Genomic DNA, 23,434 nt, shown 5'->3' with positions numbered 1-23,434 from the left:
CCTCCACCCATTTCTCTGGTTCCAACCGCACCACACCCAGCTCTGATCTCTCCTTTAGGTGGGTCAAATCCTTAGCACATTTGTGCCATGTCAACCCTGGAGAGCCCTTCTGTTCCTTGCCCCCCCGTCCCAATATAACACCCGTCTACGTGTCCAGCCCTTCATCCATCTATGCTCGATCCCTATGTGAGGAAGTGTTGGGTTCCCATGCAGCCAGTCATGTACTACCCCCCTAGCCAGTCATTTACTATCCCAGTAGTACATTTAAAGATTGGGCAAACCAATAACCCCCCCCCCCCCCAATACCAACCGCTGAAGTGTTCTCAATGTCATCCACGGTCGCTTCCCTCCCCAGAGAAGACCGCACAGGGAGCCCTCAATTTCTGTAAAAATGTGTCTGGGAACTGAGAGCTGGGCATTGTGCAGGACATAAAAGATATTTGGGAAGCATTTTTTGTAATTTTTTTTTTTTAAAACTTATTTTTGACGGCAGAGGTTCACAAGGCATGTACACAAAGCAGCAAATGTATGCAACAGTTACATCATAGAGCAGCACGTTAATTAAGATACAGCAATCACAGTCTTTACATCAGAGCGGCACCAGAAAGAAGCAGCTGTGGGGCCTCATGAGGTGGGGTCAGAGTCCGGCGGGGCGGGGGACAATCCAGACTCGGGAGTGCCCTCGCTTTGGTTGTTGAGATAAGTGTTGAATTCCACCCAAATGTTCTTGGGGCGAGATCGGGCGGGGAGCATAGTCAGGTATTCTCCCTCGCAATTTTGTGACCAGGTGAGCAAGCGTAACCATTTCTTCTAGGCCGGGGGGAGGGGCTTTTCCAACTCTGGAGTATACATTTTTTTGGCAATCATGCAGCTTATGTTTAGAAATGTAGCCAGACGTCTGGTATCGTCTGTTTTCCAGGCCCCAAACAGAACTGCCAGGGGATCGGGGTCAACCACAGTTTCGGTCATTGCAGGACCAGAACATATGCAAGTGGTCAGCTTCCTCCGCACCACACCGAGGGCACAGGTGCGCCGTGGTGCGGGTGAATCTCGAGGTCCTGTGTGGGGTGTAATAGAGCCTGTTGAGGAGTTTGTACTGCATGGCGCGGTGGCGGAATTTGAGGGAGTCTTTTTTTGTGTATAGGCACATTCCGCCCCAGGCCCCATCAGATATTTCTAGGCCCAGTTCGTTTGCCCAATCATCGCGTGCCCTGAGAGCTGGGGTCGTGGCACTTTCCTGTAGGATCTTATATAGTGAAGAGACGACACCACGGGCGCCGCCGGAATTAGCAATGCATGCAATCGCGGGATTCTCTGGGGGTTCGTCTGGAAATGAGGGCCATGCAGTGCGGAACGCAGCATGTAGGCTATAGTATTGGAGGGTTTCTAAGGCGGATCTGGTGTGCCCCTGCTTCCATGTTTGGGGGTCAATAAACCTGCCTTTGGGGTAGAAGTCGGATAGTGCCCGATATCCCAATGCCTCCCAATGTTGGGCCAGAGCAGTATCGTGTGGGTTCCAGGCCAGGAAAGTCTCACACTGGGAGCCATTTATAGTAAGGGGAGGATTCGGTTGTTTGATACAGCAAGCGTTCCCAGGCATGAAAGGTCGCGCCGACGGGGTCAATAGAAGAGTCAGGTGTATAATGACGATGTAGTATAAGGGATATTATGTTGGTGTCGGCGGCCGCAAGGCGCTCCAATTTGACGTGTGGCCGCGTTGGGGAACCAGGGTACCAATGGGTGGCATGTTGAGCCTGGGCCGCGGTCCAGTAGAGTATCAGATCTGGAGCAGTGAGACCCCCCCTGTCTGTATGGGAGCGCCATATCCGCCCACTTCTTGAGTACCGCACCAGAGTGCCAGAGGAACTGTGCGCATGGTGTGTGAAGTTTAGTGAAGTATCCCCTCCCAGGCCATATAGGAATGTTGCTGAAAGTATAAAGGAGCTTGGGGAACAGAATCATTTTAATGAGGGAGAGCCGACCAGCCATGGATAGTGGGAGAGAACGCCACCGTAGTATCTTGGCCTCGGTTGTTTGTGCTACGGCAGAATAGTTGTCAGCAAGTAGAGTGGATTTAGTTAAGGAAATCTGCACCCCCAGATATCTGACACCATTCGGAGACCAGCAAAGGGGGTACTCGGTGGTGGGTTGTTGAGTAGATTTACTAAGCAGGAAGATCTCAGACTTTGAATAGTTGATTGTGAAACCAGAGTAGGTGCCGATGTGAGTGATATCTCTCAGTATGGGGTCAATATGGGTTGTGGGCTCTCTAATGTATAACAGCACATCATCCGCGTATAAGGATATGATCTCAGGGTCATCTTGCAGTCTTATTCCCTTGCGGCCGTGGTGTGCACAGACATAATCCGCCATTGACTCTATAGCAAGTGCAAAGAGAATCGGGGAGAAGGGGCAGCCCTGCCGGGTACCTCTCGAGAGTGTGAAAGGGTCAGATGTCAATGAATTAGCCCTTACTCGCGCCACAGGGGAGGTGTATAATAATTTGATAAACCCGATCATGTTTGGTCCGACGCCCATTGTCTCTAGCACCAACCACATGTAGTTCCATGAGACCATGTCAAAGGCCTTCTGAGCGTCCAAGGTGACCGCCACGGCTTGGGCGTCTTGATCTATGCGGGACATGACGTTGAACAGTCTCCTGATATTATGGGAGGTAGACCTAACAGGGACGAAGCCCGCCTGGTCTTCATGGACTAAATATGGCATAATGGTCAGAAAGCGGTTCGCTATGATCTTTGCAAAGATTTTGGTGTCTAGTTTCATGAGGGAAAGAGGTCTGTAGGACCCGCACTCGTCGTCTGGTTTGCCAGTCTTGAGCAAGATTGTGATGACAGCTTTGCGCATAGAAGGGGGGAGGATGGAGACAGGGAGTGCCTTGTCCCAGACCTCGAGTAGCTTGAGGGCTAGTATGGCCACGTGCTCTTGATAGGGAAGCGTTAGCATTTTAAAGAGATCCGCCTTGCACAACAAGATAAGTGGGAGAGTTTGCCAGTGCGTTACATGCAGGGTAAACCTGTCCACCACGGGGGAAGATTAAGCCAGGAAAAATCTAAGTCGGGACTCGGGGGTATTACCCAAGTATTTCAACCCGAGGTCGCAATTGTGTATGGGCAATCCTGTGGAATCTCATCTTCACCCCCCTGCATCAGGAGAGAAAAAACAAAACAGACTTTTGCCAATTAATTTTAAGCCAGCTAAAGCCTTGGTATGCTGTCAATATACGTATTACTACCGGGCACGAAACTCCTGGGTTGCTCATATAAATTCGGAGATCGTCCACGTAGAGTGAGACCACCCCGCCCCCTGCAAGGCCATCTGAATCCCACACATTGCAGGCTCTCCCTGAGTTGTATCATGAGCAACTCTACTGCCAATGTAAACAATAACGGGGAAAGGGGACACCCCTGCCTCGTGCCCTGCCCCAAGGGTGAAGGTCCGAGAAGAGACTTCGTTCACTCCAATTTTCACCACAGGAGAGGTGTAGAGCAGGCATACCCAGGACAGAAAGATCCCCCACCCCCCAACCCATGATCTCCCAGAGTGAATCCCACCTCACTGAGTCAAACGCCTTCTCAAAGTCTATTGTGAGGAAGCCAGCTCATCTAGCATTTTAGCAGCCAAACCTATGTCAAGTTGCATCCTACGCAGTGTGGATCTGGAAGGCATGAACCTGCACTGGTCCGGGTGAACCAGAGAACCAATTACCCCCAGTAAGCAATTAGCCAGACCCGGGCCTATAGGAGGCGCATTGTTCTGGGGGTTTACTGAGCTTCGGGAGCACCAATATACATTCTGAGATCAGATGGAAGGCACCCATCCTGTCTGCATTGCAAAAAAAAGCGATGCAGTGGTTCGACCACCCACTCTCCCAGGCGCTTCCATACTTCAGGAAACCATTGTGTCCCAACGCTTTACCAGTCTGCAACTGCGCTAGTTCAGCAGAGATTTCCTCTTCAGAGAGATCTGCTTCCATACCCAAGGCCTGCTGAATGGTTAGTTTTGGAAGAGGCACCCTCTCCAGCATATCTGAACCCTCTCTGCCGCCAGCCCACGCCCCCTTCGAGGGACTGTAAAGTGTCTCATAAAATTAGGAGAAGTTCCCCGCAATATCTGCATCATCGGTCGGATCCCTCCCTTGGGCGTCCTGCATAGCCCGCAATGCCCCACTCCCCCTGTCCCTTCTCTCCAGACAGGCCAACATTTTACCAGCCTTGTCCCCGATCTTGTGCATCTGGCTTTACCTAGCCCAGTGGGCCTCCTTGGTGTTGTCCAGTGCCACGTTTCACAGTGCCTTCTGCGCTGTAATCAAGGCCACCCATGCCTCCGACGACTCAGGGGAAACGCCTCCTCCACTTGCTGTACCGCCCTCTCTGCCTCCTCCACTGCCTGCATATGATTCTTGTGCCTAGTGACCACCAAAGATAATGCCTCCCACCGCAGTGTTGCCCTATAGCCCTCCCAGATAACAGGGCTTTCGACAGTGCCACATTCATAGTGAAATATTCCTTGGCCATGGCTGACAGCTCTTCCACAAATTCCGACCACAAATTCTGTGGTCTGTCAGGTAGTAGGTGTTCAGGCGCCCGTACCCGGCGGGCTTAGACTACCCAGTTCTTAGCTCCATGACTAGTTGGGAGTGCTGAACCCCAGAGGGGCGGGGGGGGGGGGGGGGGGGGGGGGAATTACCCCATTTCTTTTGTATGCAGCCATCTCCATGCGTCCACCCAGCCCAGGGTAGTGGCGAAGGAGCACAGTTTAGTGCAAAACGCTGGGTTACTGGTGCCAACGTGCTTTCTGTCTATATCCCGGTCCATCACCTCATTGAAGTACCTCCTAGCACCCATATATCAGTGTGGCGTTGAAGGGTGAGTCCCTGAAGTTCTGAAATAAGATCGGGCGAAAGAGAAGGGGGCATGTACAACACCACCATGCCCCAGGTGGCGCCCCACACCTCCCCTTTAACCAACACAAAGCGCCCCCTATGGTCCGACTTCACAAATGGGATCCTCTTAGGAAGGAGTAGGAGCATCCCCCGGGAACCCCTCGATAAACTCGCATGGAATGCCACCCTGTAGTTCGACGGAGGAAAAATGTGTACTGCGTTCCCGCTAGATGTGTCTCAATGAGAAATAGGTCAGGTTGACTGCCTATTAAGAAATCGTGGCACCAGCCTGCACTTAACACTTGAACACAGCCTGTTGACATTCCCATCATGAGCCATCATCCCAAAGATGGCCTTGTCATGCCGCGGGCCTCTCACACCATCCTGTAACCTCCCTGCCATCCCTTGTACCACCCTGTGTCACCATGCATACAGGTAAGTCTTCCTCATGCACTGCATACCTCCCAGAACATAACTCCATGAGCATCCCAACTCCCCCCTCATTCTCCCTCCACCCCCCCAAACAGAGAAGCACCCGCCGCCCCAGTCCTGTGTAAACCGATACGAGACAATACAAACATGTGTGGGGTGCACATCCAGGCAGCCAATGCAGGCTACAACCCCAATTCAGTCACTGCTGAGTTAAATCAATCAAATTCTAGCTTTTAGTTCAGCCGGGGACCCCGGAGTCCAACTCGCCAGCCGCTTCATCGTGTTGCTCTGCAGGCTGCGAGTCAAACAGATGCGGGGATGCTCCCCCCACCACCTGCGCTCTGGGCTGCCCCTTTGGTGGTCTGGATCCGGGAGTTGACAGATCTTTATTTCCATCCAGTTCCATGCTTCTGTAGGGTTGTTGAACGTGTGAACCATCCCCTCGCGATACACCTTGAACTGTGCCATGAAAAAGAGGGCATACTTAACCCTATGAACGCCAGCTTCATTAAAACTGAGTCGAAGGCTTGGCGGGCCCTCCACACTTCCTTGGTGTAATACGGGAACAGCCCGATCCTGTGGCTGTTGTATGTTACCGGGCCAGTTGCCCTTGCCATCCGCAGCTGGGTGTCACGGTCGCTGTAGTTTAGAAGCCAAGTTATAATGGTGATCAAGGGAACCCCTGTGACTGGGTGACCTGTTGGGATCCAGTGCGCCCTTTCAATAGAGAAGAACTTCGACAGTGTCTTGGGGGCGAATAGGTGCGCCAGCCATTTTTCCAGGAAGAGCTCCATGCCGTGGCATTCTTCCTTATGGGGCATCCAGACAAGATCTCCCCTCGCTGTCTCTACCCTTCGCCCCAGCTGGGTGAGTTTTTGGGAAACTGTGGCCATTTGTTTTTCCAAGCATCACAGGGCGACCACTGAGTCAGAGATGCTTTGCTCTGCCTCCCTGACCCTGGTGGAAAGCTTCCCCAAGTCCAGTCTCAGAATTCCGATGCAAGGCTGTCGATTTTGACCTCCAACAAGGTTCTGGATTCCCCGATGGCTCCCATAATGTCTTTGAGGGATAGCTTGGGTTCCTGGACATCTCCTCCATTACCACCATCTGCCGGGGTGTGAATTGAAGCACTGGGTGGGCCACTCACCATGTATTGGACCATTCTGTTTTGGAGTACCAACTTCCTAGGCTTGTCCTTGGCCATGCCACTTTTGGTTAGCATGTGCTGGCAATCCATTCCTCGCCTCCTGTCCTTGCCGAACACTGCCAGTGCCCTGTGACCTTCCCACACCTCTGCTGCCTCTGGTATAGGGAAGTTCCTGCCCGTCGCTCGTCTCTCTCACTGCCCCCTCCTCCAACCATGCCTGGCCCAAGGGGATCGGTTCCTCAGACGTTGCCAGCCCGTGCCCCAGTAGCTTGTGGTAGTTTAAGACTTGTTCGTCTGCCTCAAGTGTCCCGGGGCCGCGTACCATCTCCCTGCACCTCCAGGAGGCCCTCGCCAACCTACTCTCCACTCTTGCCTATTGGCCTAGCCAGTGGTATTAACCAACTGTCTCTGCTGGTCTGATCCCTTGGTGCAGCCCATGGCTTTCCTCCTGTGGGGCAGTGTTCACAATCAGAGGCCCCACACCTTAGCCTCAGGACCTTTTATGGCAGGGCAGAGTACTAGTCCAGGGGACCACAGCCCACAGCCTCCACTCTTCTACAGGGTGCATGGCCACCGATCTCTATGTTGGATCTGGCTGAAGTCACTATGTGCGTGCCCTTGCCCACTCCAAAGATTAGATGACCAGAGTGTTTAATTTAAGTAAACACGTATAGGCCCCCAGTACTTCTTTCCTCCAGGCTGGGACAATAAACTGCTACAGAACATATTTCAATCCTAAACATTCTACATGCCAACATACACATTCTAAGCTACATCATCCTATCTGTGGAAACATCCAACTGAGAACCTGGTTACATCATCAAAGGACTACACAGTTAACTATTTACATATTGCCAGATAGCTATTTACAAGAGCATCATCATAACAAATCTCCCTCGCTTATCACATACAACCCCTCCTCACAATGGCAATTCTATTTGTATTCCACACCGGTCCTCCAATTACTCTGACAGCACCCTTCATAACCTCTATTACACTCACAGGATCAGAATATAACAATTAATCTTTCCTCTATAGAACAGCTTTTCCGATCCTCACGAAGTCACCACATTCCACCTTCAGCTCTTTTCCCCCCCTCTTCTCATATTCTCCCTCATGACATACTCTTCTTTCTTTCCTTTTAAACTTTTCCTTATCTCTTCCATCACACAATCTGAGTGACCTCCTCTCCCCAACCAGGGAGGACTTACTTCCAAGCAACCTTTTCGACCCCTCACGAGTTCAAACGGTGACACACCGGTGACGGAATACGGTGCCGTTCTCAATGCACACAACCTTTCCTTAACGGCTGTTTTTCTATCCAACCCACATACACCAGCTAATCGGATCCCTTCCATTATGCATCTGTTCATTCTTTCCACTAATTCATTACCTTCAGGATGGTATAATGCCGATTTCCTATGGATCACACCACAGCTTAGCACATACTCTAAAACATCCACCTGTGAATTGTAACTTGTTATCAGTTAGTATGCAACAGGGAAAACTCTCCCTTGCAAAAATCTCCCTCAAAAACACATTCACAACATCTGTAAAACAAGTCCACCAAGCAAAAATCTGCCTTCTCCGAGCCCCATCTCGACCGGTCCTAGGACATATATGGCCACCTCTTCCCACACTTTCCGTGGAACATCATTCATCATCAAGGGTTGCTGCTTCGCCTTACTTCCTTTACAACTTTTTATACATCCTGTGCAATCCTGTAACCTCCTTTCCACCTCTGTCAAAACCCGGCCACTAGTAATGACCTCGTAACACAGCTTTGGTTTTACCAATACCCACATGTCCTTCATGGGCAATATCAATAATGCAATATCTAATGTTTTCGGGCACCACAGCTTGTCCCCACCAAAACACAACTCCATTCTCCAAACTTAGTTCATTGCGAACTTCCCAAAATGGCCTCTCCCCTCACATTTCTTCCCACACCACCCCACCCTCGCTTGTGAGACAGTGCGAAGCTCCAGTTGAAGAACTCAGTCTGCAGGCTTTATGGAACCTGGGGGGGGGCATTCAGCCCCTACGGTCTCAGGACTCTTATATGCCTCCCAAAATAGAGCCCATTCCATTTCTCTACTCTGAGATAGTCTGTGGATGGACTCTGTAATGTTCTCCATTTTGTAGAGCTCTCTGGCCTTCCTGTCCCAGGTCTGCTTTGAGGGGAGACTTTTCACCTTCCAACTTATCGTGAGGCAATCCCTAGCAGCAAGCAATAAGAATCGAGTCATATGCGGGACTTTCTTCAAACCCCCTTCGTCTTCTTCCAGTCCAAAGAGCACTTGCCTTGGGTCGAGGGACCTGGGAATCCCTTCTATGCTCCTTATCCATGCCAGGACCTCGCTCCAGAAAGTCTGAGTTTTTGGGCAGGTCCACCACATGTGCCAGTAATCTGCAGAACTCCTGCACTCCCTCCAACATAGAGGGCTTGCCTGGTTGAACATTTTGGAGAGTCTCAGCGGGTCGTACTGCCACCTATGCAACAGCTTGATATCATGTAGTTTATATTGCGCTGAGGTCGAGGTCTTTTGTGCTGCCGTGCACATCCTCCCCCAGAGCTGCTCAGTCATTAATGGGCCCAGGTCTTTCTCCCATCTATTCTTAAGGCCCTCAAGGTTGTTTCTTCTTTCTGCTATCAATGCCCTGTAAATACGTGTGGTAAGTCCTTTGCTGGACTGGGCCTTGTTGAGCGTTTGTTCAAAGGCGGTGAGATTTCTTTGGAGCTTATCCTTCCATAACTGAGAGGTTAGGATGTCTTTTAGTTGCAGGAACATAACATTAAAGGGACCCTGTTGGAGTCCAGCTTTTAATTCCTGGATCGTTATGGAGCCCCCCAGTTGCCCCACTCTTTCTAGGCTTCCCTCATAACATTCTTGGTATCCGTTCGGGTTCTGTAGTTTGTCTCTGATGGGGGGGGGCAGCTTGAACTCAAGGGGGAGGGCCAAGTTGTCAGACTTCTAATTTCCCTTGATCTCCACCAGATTTTTATGAGAGGGCCCATTGCCACATGGTTTAGGACGCTTTGGGGAAGGCTTTCTCTGGCGCCCATAGCAATTTGCCCAGGGACAAAGGCCATAGCCCAAAGTTCTCAATGACCACCCATTGCTTCTGCTTGTCATTTTTCAAATGTGGGGCGAGGGCACGGTACTACGCTGCTCGATAGTATGTGTAGGGGTCTGGCAGGCCAACTCCTCCTTTTTCTTTTGGCTGGATTAGCGTGTCGTAGGCAACGCGTGGTTTCTTCCCCTACCAGAGGAATTTCACAAATAAGCCTCACAGTTCTGTGAAATGATCCTTGGGGAGAGCAATAGGCAATTTATGGTAGTCGTACAGGATTTTGTGAAAGATCACAATGTTTAGGGCATTCAGGCGACCCAACCAGGATACTGTGAGCCCGCTCCACCTATCCAGATCTTTTCTCAGGTCACCGAGCAGCGGAGGCAAATTGGCTGTGTAGAGGTCTTCGAGATTTTTGGTGATTGTAATCCCCAGATACTTCAATTCCCCGTCAGTCGAGGGTATCCCCCCCTGTCAGAGAGGCCTCGCCTCCGCCGCTCCCCGACCTTTTGTATTCGATGAGGGATGACTTCTCTACATGAACCTTGAGACCTGCCCATTTGCCAAATTCTTTCATTGAGGCCATCAGACTGGGTATCGATGTGCTGGGGTCAGCTACTGTCAGCGAACAGGGCTAGTTTATATTCTGTGTCCCCAATCTGCATTCCCTTGATGGACGGGTCTTTCCTTATCATGTTGGCCAAAGGTTCAATTGACAGGGCATAAAGAAGCGGAGACAAGGGGCAGCCCTGTCTGGTGCCACTAGTCAGGGCGAATTCTCTGGAGAGACTGTTATTAACTGCCACTCTGCCCCCGGGGTTGTTGAACATTGCTTGAATTGCCAATATGAATTGCTTTCCAAATCCCATATTTTCCAGGGTGGCCCACAAGAACGCCCATTCCACCCGATCAAAGGCTTTCTCTGAATCAATACTCAGGAGCATGTGCTCTCCTGCAGATCTTTTGGCGTTATCCATGATGCCCAGGGATTTCCTCATTGCATCAGATACCTGTCTACCTTTAATGAAACCCACCTGATCTGAGTGGATCAAATGTGGCATTAGGTCCTCCATTCGCGTTGCCATCACTCGAGCATGGCGTCCATGTTCAGGAGTGAGATTGGCCGGTATGATTTACAACAAACTGGGTCTCTTTCAGCCTTCGGGAGCACTATCATTTGCGCTGCTGAAAAGGATGGTGGTGCCAGTCCGGTGTCTCGTATATGGTTAAACAAATCAGCCAGATGTGGCGAAAGGGTGTTGGAGAAGTGTTTGTAAAAGCCCATGGTATAACCGTCCTTCCCGGGAGTCCCTCCTGGCGGGAGGGGCTTAACTGCCGCTTCAACTTCCTGGGGAGAGATTGGAGACTCCAGGAAGGAGTGTTCCTCTGTGGTGATGCGTGCCAGACCGGCTTTATCTATGTATTCCCTCATCTCAGGGCTATTCCCTCCCCCTTCCGAAGTGTACAGTTTGGCATAGTACTCAGCAAATTGGTTAGCTATGCCTGCCGGAGAGTGCACCAAACCCCCTTCCTCAGTTTTGATCCCATCTACCCACCTATCCACCCTCTGGGCTCTCAGTCCGTTTGCCAGCATTCTATCCGCCTTGTCCCCCTTTTCATAGAAATTTTGCTTTAGGAGCGTTTGTTTTCTCAGGACATTGCCCTTGCATAAAGCGCTCAGTTCTTCCCTTTTCCATGCAAGCGTCTCAAGGTGCTCCCCCCGCCTGCTCCAGATAAGATTTTGAGGTCAGAGTATTTTACGCATGCTTTTTCAAATTAGAGAGTAAATGCAATTTCAAGAGAGTAAAAACGAGTTTTCTCCTCTGCAAGAGAGTAAAACTTATCCAACACATACACACAATGCATACGTAAAATCAGACCCATAGACCAAAAGTGTTGTAGATCAAAGTTGTCTGGCTTGTGCAGAGCCCTTCACGCTACATGCAAATGGCACATCCCGTCTGAGCACATAGTAACAGCACATCACTCCACTTGAGAATGGCATATATCCTCCCTGAACATGCTAGCTACGCATCTCCTCTTGACACATACTAACGAGTACGACACATACTCTGTGCACATGGTAAAGGCACATCTCCTTTCAACATTTTCAGAGATGTGCTTTTAGCATTTGAAGAGCAAATTTGTGTAATTTACATGTGTAAATTGCACATTTACACCGTGCGCATGCTAACAGCACATCTCTATGCATATGCTAATGACAGACATTGTTTTCACATATTGATAGAACACGTTCTGTTTAGAAAGCCTGATATTTGCACACATTGACAGGACATATTTCTACCCATAGTGACCTAAAATCTCTTCTCTGCGCATGCTATTGGCACATCTCTTCTCGTCTGCTAATAGTGCAACTACTCTGCGCACATACTAGTGGGACAGTTCTCTGTACATGCGTGCTAACTGCATGCATGTGCACAGAGGAGATGTGCATGCTGACGGCACGCCTTATGTACGCACATGCTAATGGGACATACCCTCTCTGCACATCCCATCCCTGCACGTACTAACTGCACATCCTGTGCAGCGACGGGATGTGCAATTAGCATGTGCAGAGACAATATGTGGAGTTTGCACATGCTAACGGCACATCTTGGACTGCATGCTAATTGCACTTCGGTCCCATGGCACGTGCAAATGACACATCTTTACCAAGTACGTATTATGGGGACATTTCTTATCTGCAAGTGCTAACATAGCATCTCCTTTGCCCATGCTATAACGGCACATCTCCTCTCTGCCAGTCTTAACGGCAGGGCTCCCTTCTGCACAGGCTGATGTTGGCAAAGCACATGCTAACGTTGCATCCAAAGAAAGGGTGGAAAGCTACCGGGCAGGAGAGCGGCCTGCACTTAACAAGTTCCAATTACCTTACACAGCCTTGATGGGTGTGGCGCAGAGGGAAGTCCGCAGATGAGTCGCTCCTTTCTTACAAGAAATGCAATAATGAAGAATGACCATTCACACAAGTTACTATCAGTGCTGGAAATGGCCAAAATGTACTGGTGCCAAATGTACCCGATTTTCCCCCTACCCTTTCCTTATTCAGCTTGACTCTAACATGTCCTCACCAGCCCCCACCACAATGTCCAACAGTGCTCCCCTGGCAGTCTGCTCGGTTTTGCTGTAATAAATGAAGTACCATTCGAAATGGGATAATAACTGTTAACACAGTGCTTAAAAGATGAAGGAATTTGGCCAAAAGTGCTATGTAAGAACACATACTCCCTTTCCACATGTTAGTGGGATAGCCTCCGTGCACATGCAGCAGTACATCTCCTCTCTGCACATGCTAACTGAGCATCTCTTTTCTGCATGTGCCAGTAGCACATGGCCTACCTCCATGTGCTATTTGCAAATATATTCATTTCAGGCTAATGGAACCGTTCATCACTGTATGGGGTAATAGCCCATCCCTCGTGGTATAGCCCAACAGCAAGCGCACGTTTTACTACAGCAAGCATAACTTTATAAATGATACATTACAGAGCAGTTTTGCAACGGGCATTGGTGCAGCAAGTAAAGGAATAATTGCAGATGTGTTGGCTCCCGCCCTTTATTTCAGCACTTTTAGGGGCGAGGTGGGGGTGGCTGGTGGCTTGCGAGAGTAAGCCCACCTACCTGACCTCCCTCCCATGCAGGGGCACAACAAAACCTACATTTTGGGGGCTAAGAGGGGGACTAAGTCGTGATGGGAGGGGCCACTTCGAAAAATAGGCAGGGCAAACTTGGGAGGATCTGCACCCACTGTTCTAGCCCCCCCCCCATGGTCTGGTGTGGGGTCCAACTATCGAATAGTATATTAGAGCAATATGCAGTACATTTTTCTGAACACACACAGTAAATCTTTAACACCGCCAGTTTCGGGGAAAGGTTTCCCTCACCTCTCTGCCTAACAAAATGCAAGTGTGCACATCCAGGGGTGCATCTAGACAAAACTGTATGTGGGGGCTAACCCTTCAAATGTTGCGAGAGGCACTAACTTCAGAGACTGTGGAGGAATGGCAAACAAATGTGTAGGGCATCTAACTTAAATACTCATTGTAATAAGACTATTCTAGTGCAGTTTCAATGTTACAATCAGATCTTTGAGTCTGAAACACCCACTTCTTGCAGAACCTGAAGGTTCTAGAAAGTGTGAAAATGGCAGATGGTGTGCAATGAAAGACTCGATATCATAGCATAACAGGACATTGCAGAGTGTGGGGCAGTACTCTGGACGACCCAAGCACCTTCAGTGGCTGGGAGCAACAGGGGAGAACATGTAATGTTGGTTCTACCACAGTACGCTATACTAGAATCTCTGGTGCACTGACTGGTGAGACTTTGTCTGCCTGTCAAATTCAGTGTTACAAGAATGGGGGAGGGCCAGTGCAGCAATAATGCAATTCTATGCAGCAGTATTGGTTCCACTAGCAGAGCAGTACCAGGGTACACTAATTTGTCCTTACACTTATTAAAACTGTCTTAATGTAAGGGTGTAAACTTAATAATTTATAAGCACTCCAATTTTTGCAATTGAAGTCAGGTGAGATTACATTATTTGCCCAGCATCACACACTTACGCTAAAGAGCGAAGCTGAGATTTGAACCCGCACTTTCAATTTGGGAACGGCCACCTTCATCTGCGTTTTACTTGGAACAAACATATCCTACCTCCTCAGAACCCTAACATGTGAAAAGAAATGACTTATAAGTACTCTTCAGAAAGTGTTTACTTTGGAATATAACCTCGGCCTTAAAAAAGATATCGCCCTCCCTTATATCATGAGTGACATTTAAAGGTTTGTGTGCTAGAGAAGGGGGGTCTTCGGCAACATGAACAAAGAAAAACAAAAAAGAAAAAAGTAACATCATCCAAAATCTCCAAAAATACTTAAAGAAGTGGACAGACATTTAAAAAGAGCGCAGAACGAAATTAAATCCAAAAGTTATTTGTGCACAGAAAAGACAAAATTATTCAGACAGAAGAAAGCTAGAAATAATTGAGAAATACATTGTTGCAAACCCATACTGGTGCGCAGCTTTATAATTCACCTCCTCCTAACAGACAGTTCTTTGACCCCGTCTGTTATTCAGTTTGGCATTATAAGAGGACTGCCCACTAAAGCAAACCGTCACCACGTTCCGGGCAGGTTTGCATGCATGATGTTGGATTAGTGATTTCTTGGTCCAATAACTCCCTGACCTTACAAGTGGCATCCAGTGAGTATGCTGCAAAATGGCTGGGCCCTAGCACACCTTTCCAAAAAAACGTTCACAAAGCAGACATCCTTCAATCAATACGAAACACGAGTTAGGCACTTGCCTCGGGCCAGCGTAGCCTTATTTTACCGATGTCAATGAATTGGCCCTTAAGCACCTAGCATTTGCATTTCGAGGTGGATGAATTTGTGTGGCTGCGGCATTAAGTGCTAAGTGCTATATACAATCAGAATATTATTAAGTCATTCCAAAAAAGACTGTAGGCAGGCGGGTGACTTCATAATCCATTAGAGGTTTGTAATGTACTGCACACCTCGCCTCACCTTTTTGACATATAGTCCATACAGTTGCACATCAATTTTTGGAGAATATTCACAAAGTTATGAACTTGAACAACTTGAAATACGAACCCTTGCTCTGTCTCAAAAAAGCGTCCCTGCTCCTCACCTTGGCTGATTTTGATGTTGGTTTGAGGAAAGGCTTGTGTCGAAAGGAAAGTTGCGAGGAGAAGGGCGCACGCGTCCCAGCTGCCAGGCATGACTAGCGGATGTGAGGGTGGGCAGGCGCGCCGAAGTGGGTCAGTGCAGGGCCGGGGTTGCCAGGCTCACTTCACCGAAGCAGATGTCAGCTGGAGCACACACCGCCGGACCCTTCCTGGAAACGGCGAGTTTTCAAATGACAGGCTGGGATGGGAGGCCGAGAGGCCCTGTGCGATGTCATGCGCCATGTCCCCCTGAGGAAACAGACATACACCAGAGCTGGCTGCTAGCCCGATTATCGCCAACACGCACTTGGCGCCCAGAAGTGCCATGGTGCGCTTTCCCTTTTAAAATAAGAGGGGGAACATGTCAGAAATGCAGTTTATTTGACTTAATTAATGTAAATGCCGTGAAGGCGGTTTTTTTCCAAGTGAAAGTGAGAAGACTTTTAAAACAATATAAGAATTTCAGACACTCTTTAGTTGAAGTGGCAGAAATGGTCAATACACGGCTGTGGAATGACACGTTGTACGATTTAAATTAGAGAAGTTGCACATGACATGGGCCCGATTTTCAGAATTGGGTTTGCATCCATTTATCATTGTTGTGCTTGCACAAGGTCTCCTGCTCCTGCCCCCTCTGTTACAGTCAGCTTCATTTTATGCATCCTCGAGAATAGATAGTTCTGTGAGGGGCACTTCTCTAATCCAGCGTGTTATAAATAACCTATCATATCATATCGTGTTGCTCGCTTGCTATGCTGCTGATGACATAAGAAACACTACAGTGCCATCTAGTGGTGGAAAATATTTTTTTTAATGAATAAATAAAGCATACACGGTACCCAGTAGAAAATGAAGTCATCCGTATTCACCATAATTAAATGCGTAAAAAGGCACAATACGCAACTTATCTGGAGGGCTGGCTCTCCCCTATATGAGCCCAATGAGTGGAGCCTCTCCTCCAGGCAGGAGATGTCTTTCCTAAGTTTCTCTTCTAATAATGTCCTCTCTCTTTTTCGCAAGGCTCCCTGTCTCATTAAGTGCCCCCTCCAGACTGCTTTTCCCACCTCCCAAAATCGTTGTGTCCCCTACCTCACCAACCCCATTTATCTGGAAGTACTCCTGAATCACCTTATCCAAGTCTTGTGCATTGAGCTTGTCCTTTAAGAGGAATTCATTGCATCTCCACCCAGTTTCTCGCCTACGGAGCCTCTCCATTACTATCGTTGCCACGACCATGTCATGATCGGACCACCCTATTGGGCGAATTTCACTGCCTTTAATTGCGGATGCATTCCCTCCTGCCACCAGAAGATAATCAATTCTGGTGAACATCCCATGCACTGCTGAACGGAATGTAAATCCCTTTGCCTCTGGTATCACTGCCCGCAAAACGACCACCAGGTTTGCCTCCCTTATGCTCTTTTGGAGTTCACCCATTTCCTCTTGGGGGGGGGGGTGGTTTGGTAGCCACTTCCGTGGCTTACATATCTAAGTGCTAGACTGCCCATGCATTAAAATCTCCCCCATAAGTAGGCCACCTCTTACCATTGCCATCACTGTTAAGAGGGCTTCCTTATTAAACGCTCCCTGGCCTTGATTGGGTGCATAAATGGCCGCTAGCGTCACTGGAGAGCTTTCCCATTCCCCCCGTACCACCAGGAGCCTTCCCTCCATAAGGGATTGCACGTCTGGGCTTTCTAGTTAGAGTTTCTTATGCAGGATAATCCCCATCCCCCCCTTCAGATTTGTTGAGGCTCAGTACATGTGACCCATTCCTTTCCCCTTCTTTAGCCTTGTTACCTGAACAAGAGCACATCTAGGTTTGCTCTACAGAATTCACACATTAGTAACAAACGTTTAGTGGGGGAGTTCAGCCCCTTGACATTGAGGGTGCCAATTTTCAGGGTCCCCAACTCCAGACTACCCTCACCTCTCGACATCTTCAAGTTGGGGTTGGGTCCCCCGCCAATCGCATTGCCCACCCCCAGCCCTCCTTGAGTTCTGCCTTTTCATTCGCTATTTGAGGTGTCCCAGTTTGCCTGTCCCACTTTGTGTTCCCCTCCCACCCCCCCTCCTAGAACCCTGAACCAATTTAAACTTAGGAAGTGAACTGTGGGCATGGAACTATCCCTTAATTGGGCCGCAGCCAACTGAACCACAGTGATTTTGCCTGACCTAGGTCCCCAAGATTGAGACGCCCTCTTATTGATGATAGGAATCGGACAAGACCTCAATGGGGGAAGCTCTATTGCGCCTCCCTTCATTCTCGAAGTGTGCATGAACTTTGGGCCATTCTGGGTCTCTACCACCTTATTGTGTCTTCATTGGGGGTTTTGTCGGCGATTCCGGGCTCAGCTTCGCATACTTTCTACCGCCCTTGGATTTCTTTCTCCACTGAGGGAGATTGTCTTTCTCTTGCTACTTCGATCCCTGGCTCTTATTAGGCCCAGTTGGAGATCTGTCACTGTGCTCTGCCAAGTGTTGGAGCACCTGCCTGGCCTCCTCTGGGGTAACAACCCGATTTTCCTCCACCCTCCATTCAAAAGGTGAGGTCAAAAGGTTATCCTCATCGGTACTGCACCTCTCTTTCACTTAGCCAGGCCGTGAGGGGCTTACATGCTCTTCTCACACTTAACGTAAAGTTCGTCAGGTCCCGGAAAATCTTTAGTTTTGCCCCTTGGAACAGAATGTCTGAGGTCTGCTTTGAGGAGAATTTCCACTTTGTCCTTGTAGCTTAAGAACTTTACTATTACGGACCTTGGCCCCTCTGCAAATGCTTGGCCTCCTCTGTGGGCCCTTTCGATGCACACGGTTTTGCCCCCCTCTGTCAAGAATAGGTGGTTTATTATCTCTTGGACTTTCCACGACCGCAACCGGCGTCTCCCCGTCCGATTCCGGCAGGCCAAACCAGAAGTGGACACCCTGCTCACTGTGCTCAGAGAGACACAGCTTCACCTCACTGATGAGGCCCAACAAGGCTGAAACACGTGTATGAGGTTGCTGTTGGTACGCTTGTTCAGAGAGGAATTGCCATTGCATTTCGGTGCTGGACTGCCCACGTGGGTGGGACAAAGACTTATATGTAAATGGATATTTCCCATCTGTGAAAGGTACAGTGAGCAAAAAGCGTGTGCTGCAAACTCATCTCAGAACTGGTTATCATGCCATGTTCTTTCTGAAGAGGAGCACCTGCTACCTTTTTTACAACAATTCTCAGGTTGGTCCTCCTTTCCCTGTTCTCCATGTCATCCATTTTAAGGGTAAGTTTTACCTCTCTCATTTCTATTTCCGTCATTCAAGCACTCAACTTCATCTCCATTAGGTCGACATTGACTTGGTTGTGCTCCAGGTTCTCAACTTTGCTCTCAATGTACTCCACTTTTCCCCTGATTTCGGCTATTGATACTTGTATGTCTGCCCTCAGCGCTCAGATCTCCGACATAATTCCAGCAATGTCCTCCTTGGTAGCTTGCCCATTCATTTTGTCTGTTTGCTCCTCTGGTGTGCGGCCCCGCCTGAATTGCTGAAATCCGTCCAGGCTTCCCCCTGTTCTTCGCTTTGACCTCTTCCGTCTGATTCCAGTAGAGGCCGTAACTGGACTGCGGGGCAGGCTCCCCAGAGGTACCCCCGCTGGTTCCAGGGTTCCCGCTATTTGCTTTGGGGCAAGATTGAAGCGTTGGGCAGGTAATTTCTCCTCTTTCCCAGTCTTTTCTGCTAGGGACGGGTGAGAGGGCCCTGTTGCTAATGCTGTCAAGGCCCCTTTCAATGTATGGGGGGGGCTGTGTGCGTTCCCCAATGCCAGGTAGCGCTCCTCACTGCTTGAGCCCCCTGTGCCCTCTCCCCGTCCCCCGGGCTTCTGATGACCGGCCTCTTCTCTACTGGCTCCTTTACCCCTGGGTGTTGAGGGCCCCTTGGGGTCACTCGAGTGGGATGGGGGTGGGGGGAAATCAGCCCGGGCTGTTGGCCAACATCACTTTTGTAATCCAACACTCTCCTTTCTGATCTGTGCCCTACCAACTGTCACTTCTCTTGAGCGGTTGGACCTTGCTTCAGGGCTTTATGAGTGGCTGCTAAGGACTAATGAGGCATTTTTGGACATCCAGGCACAGTGCACTGCCATCTCAGCGGCTGGGCGGAAAGTTGCCCAGTGGTATAGTGTCCTTATTCAGGCAGCAGTTTCTTACCTCTTCTCAGTGAGTTTCCTATCAATGGCCAACCGGAATCTACGACGCCCGCTGAGTCATCGCAGGGGCTGCCTCTGTTAATGTCCTTCTCCGATACAAACAGTCCTTCGCAACAATGCACTGGTGTGACACTGTACCTTTACGAGGAGTCTGGGACAGCTTCTGGATCCGCCCCGGGGTGCCGTTCCACGCTGCATCAGCCCGCCCCTTATGCACTGCTGATCCGGGCCTGTGCTAGAGGCAAGGCGCTTGCTACCCTTCTCGCGCCAACCGAGTGCTCCTCCTCTTCTTGCGCCCGCTGGTCCCGACACGCTTCGGGCACCAGCCACTGCTGCCTGCTTGCTTCCAGGGGTTTGTACGTGGCCTCGGGTACCCCGTCTGATCACTGCCCGCTCTGAGCTCCCTGGGCCTTTCTCACACGACCCCAGGGGGTCGGGCCGGCATACCGTTGCAAAGTCAGGGGTTGGGCGGACTCTCCCCACCACCACTTCGGGTGTTTGCTCGCTTCACGGGTTCCCCCCACCGCTCCAGCTATCCCACAGGTGCTGCGATAACCGCTATATGGACCAATGTGGTGCTTTCTCGGCCCGGGCCCATCTTCTGCCCGCGGGGTGGGGGAGGGGGTCCATATTTCTGTTACCGACCGTTTCTTCACTCGGCACCCCTTCTTTCTGCTGCTTGGCCCCAGCGGTCCACAGTGGCCACGCTCACACCACCATTCCAAACAGTTTTGCTCGGCAAGGAGGATGTTAACTGCTCTTTTTCATCTCTTTTCACCCCCTTGAGTCGGGAGCCTCGAATCAGGTGGCCATTCCTGTCCGCGCCCTCTAGTGGTCTCCCTTATTCCCCTTTTGATTCGGATTACCAAGAATTTACAGAATTAGAAATGTTTCAGGGAGAAAAAAAACGAAAGTCATTTGAATGAAAATGACTTTTGGTTTTCACTCCCCCGAACATTTCTGACAACCCACTGCCCCCCAAACTCCTTAATTACATCTTGGTGGCACACCTTGTGTGCCGCCGTCTCCTTCATCCCTCTGCGACGCCGGTTCCCTACACTCAAGTGAATGGGAGACGGCGCCACAGACTCTTTTTTTAGTTCACAAAATAACACCGAATGGGGGATTTATTCAAAATTTTCAGTAATTCCCTTCAACAGTGTAAAGACTGGAGGGGGCTGCATTCAAGCTCTCTATATGGCAGAGTCGAAGGACAGACTAGCCCAGCCAAGATTCTCTATTCGGTAGCTATGGTCGAGCAATGAAGGCTTAAGCTCTCAGGAGGTGATGCAGGCTGGTTCTTAAGTACAGTTAGTCACCAAACACCCACAAAGGAATGTCCACACACTATGTTAAGTGATAACAGAGTCAAGGCTTTGATTATGTACACATACAATAACACACTTTTAAAATGGTAAATATATACAGTTTCTGTGTGGTAACACAATTACGCTTTGATTCCATTAAAATGCATCAACTGTACTCAGTTCAAATTTCATACAAATCAGTGACTAAAGTGAACCAACAATACACATAGGAGGAAAGCAAGGTGGTTAAAACAATAGGCAGAATACTGGCCCCCTTACCTAAACGCAGTTCTGTGTGAAGATTTCCCCCCCCCCCCCCCCCCCCCATCTGGACAACCTCTAAATAAAGATAAAATACAAGCCCAGTCCATGTATTGTTTATGAGAGTTGTATCTCCTTCTATAATTGTTCTACCACACCAATGTACCTGCTATAGCAGATTTCTTCGATGGGTCGTCGACAGATCCTTCTTGACAGGCCCCCTTTAAGGCAGGAGTCACGGATCGTTGATAGTCCTCGAATAAGGTGAACCTTGGCTTCGAGAGTAGATGAAAAGGTCTGATGGCGTAGGGGCAGCAGCTTCCGTCCTGGCAGTGCTCTTTGACGATCGGTCGTGGACTTCCTGCGAAGACAAGGCGTGCAGTGCACCTCGACGATACTGTGGCCCAGCAAGGGTGTCGGGTCGTCAGCGTCTTTGTGGTCTTCGGGTGGCGGGAAACCCACCAGCGGATTCTCCTTGGCGGCCTCGACTTTCTCCAGCAGGACAAAAGGGGTCAGCGGTGCGGGCGAGAGAGTCCTTGGATTCAAATGTTCTTAGGCAATGGAGCGGTGCGGCTCCGTCCGTCGGCGGTACAGCTTCAAGCTGGCCCTGCTTCTGGGCAAAACGGCTTCGACAGGCCTCCAGCGGTTATGGCGGTCCTCCGAACCCTGGTCGACGACAGTGGACGGAATGTCTGGGTGCTTTACTTTGGATTCCTCGGTGGTCCCAGTCGCCGGGTGACAGTCATTCGAAGGATGGTTTCCAGGGCACTTCGGCAAACGTTTAGTGGTCTGCACGATGTTCCCTTGTAGCTCGGGGAGAGGTCTCCTAGCCAGGTCCTCTCTCGAATCAGTCCTCGATAAACTCTACAGCTTTCAGATTGGGTCGAAGCAAATGCAGCAGCAAGTCTTCTTCCAGCTGAGCTTCAAGGATAAGCATCAAGTATAAACTTCAGCTTCTGAACAATTTCCATCAGTGAGAGATCCCTAAATATACTGTTTGGTCATTTATTCGCTCTACTGGGTCACACTCAGGCAATCAATCATCCAGAAGGGCATTCATGCAGGCAAGCAGCCAATCAGACTCACAATGCATTCAGGCCATTCTCCTCCCTCCAGACACTCAGAACAAGGAATGAGTATTAGGAAAAGTACCAGGCCATTCAGCACTCCACTGCATTCATACCAGTTTCAGGGAGGGCTATCTCAGTCTTTGTGTCACATAACAGAAACCAGACATCCATAACAAGAAGAAGTGCATATTGGTCACACACTCTATTCTCCCAGGTCCCACCCCAAGGGCGTACCCACAACATACAAGCACTGGGAAGGCTCCAGCCAGTCTGGCCTGGACTTCCCCACAATACCATATATGGAACTTCCACCCAACAGCCAGTCAGGGGGAAGGGACAGAGTCAGGGCTTCCAAGGACATTGGGAAACAAGAGAAAGGGCAATAGAAAGCAAGAGGCCACAGGGGCCACCTTGTCTCCTATCAGGAATCAACCGATTCCAATGGCAGGGCCTGGGTATCCCAAAATGGAGGATACACAGCGCACCATTCAAATTCAGCATGGAGCTGCCACCAGCCCATACCCTGCTCTGTGGGCAACACACAGGTGCCCAAAAACATACACTAGGGGTACAGGGTTTTACCCTCACCCATGGGTGCCATAACGGTATCCCAAGGGTCTGTACACCAAACCAAAAAAGGGGAAGAGCTGCACTGCCAGGGGGCCCACATGAACTCCTGTGCAGAAAAACAATACAGAACACACATGGAAAAAAGAACTACAGAACAAGGACAGGGAGGCCCTGTCCCCGCCAATGCATTTCCAGCATCACAGACAGCTTGCCGAGTCTACTATCAGTACTCTTCAAAATCAGATAACCAACAAAGTGACAAAAACCTAGACGAGGAAGAGGCAAGGAACAATGATGATTACTCCCAATGAAAACCAACACCAGCAGTCTAGCAAAAGGAAGAATCCGATTAGCCTGACACGGTTTAAAACCATGCTAGGAAGAGAGTATGGAGTTGGTCTTCTTCATCCTGGTACAGATCGAGGACGCTGCAAGAATGGGTAATCCGACCGGCTAGGTGTTGCCGGGGAACCCAAGCTGTCACATTGGCAGGCGGCCAGAGAAACAGGGAGTGTGGCAACCAGCCCAGTGCAGAAGACGGGGCGACCAGATGGAGCGAGAAGGCAGTCTGATGAGCGACACACTCAGGGAAGCTCAGTAGAGGCTGTGGCAAAGCAGGAGGAAGCAAGCTGTGCTTCCTAACAGCCGAGGAAGCTGGGACGCTGACCGAGGACCAAACGCCTGCCGGAGGTGCCTGTAGGGTCAGAAAGAGCAGAGAAGCACCCTATTCGGAGTCAGGAACACAGAGGCTGCAGGAAAAGAACCGGTGAGCCCAG

At 49.8% G+C, this 23,434-nt stretch overlaps 1 protein-coding gene across 3 annotated transcripts in view; it reads right to left on the bottom strand.

The window, feature by feature from the left end:
* The window catches only part of TGFBRAP1 (transforming growth factor beta receptor associated protein 1), a 1,165,459-nt gene that overhangs the window by 1,068,144 nt on the left and 73,881 nt on the right, over positions 1–23,434 (bottom strand). The window lies entirely within an intron of this gene.

Source organism: Ambystoma mexicanum, chromosome 7p, assembly GCF_040938575.1.
Source record: "Ambystoma mexicanum isolate Mex_15411 chromosome 7p, UKY_AmexF1_1, whole genome shotgun sequence".
In the NCBI taxonomy this organism is placed as follows: Eukaryota; Metazoa; Chordata; class Amphibia; order Caudata; family Ambystomatidae; genus Ambystoma; species Ambystoma mexicanum.
Note: the sequence above shows the minus strand (reverse complement) of the source record. Positions and strands in the feature narration are given on the sequence as shown.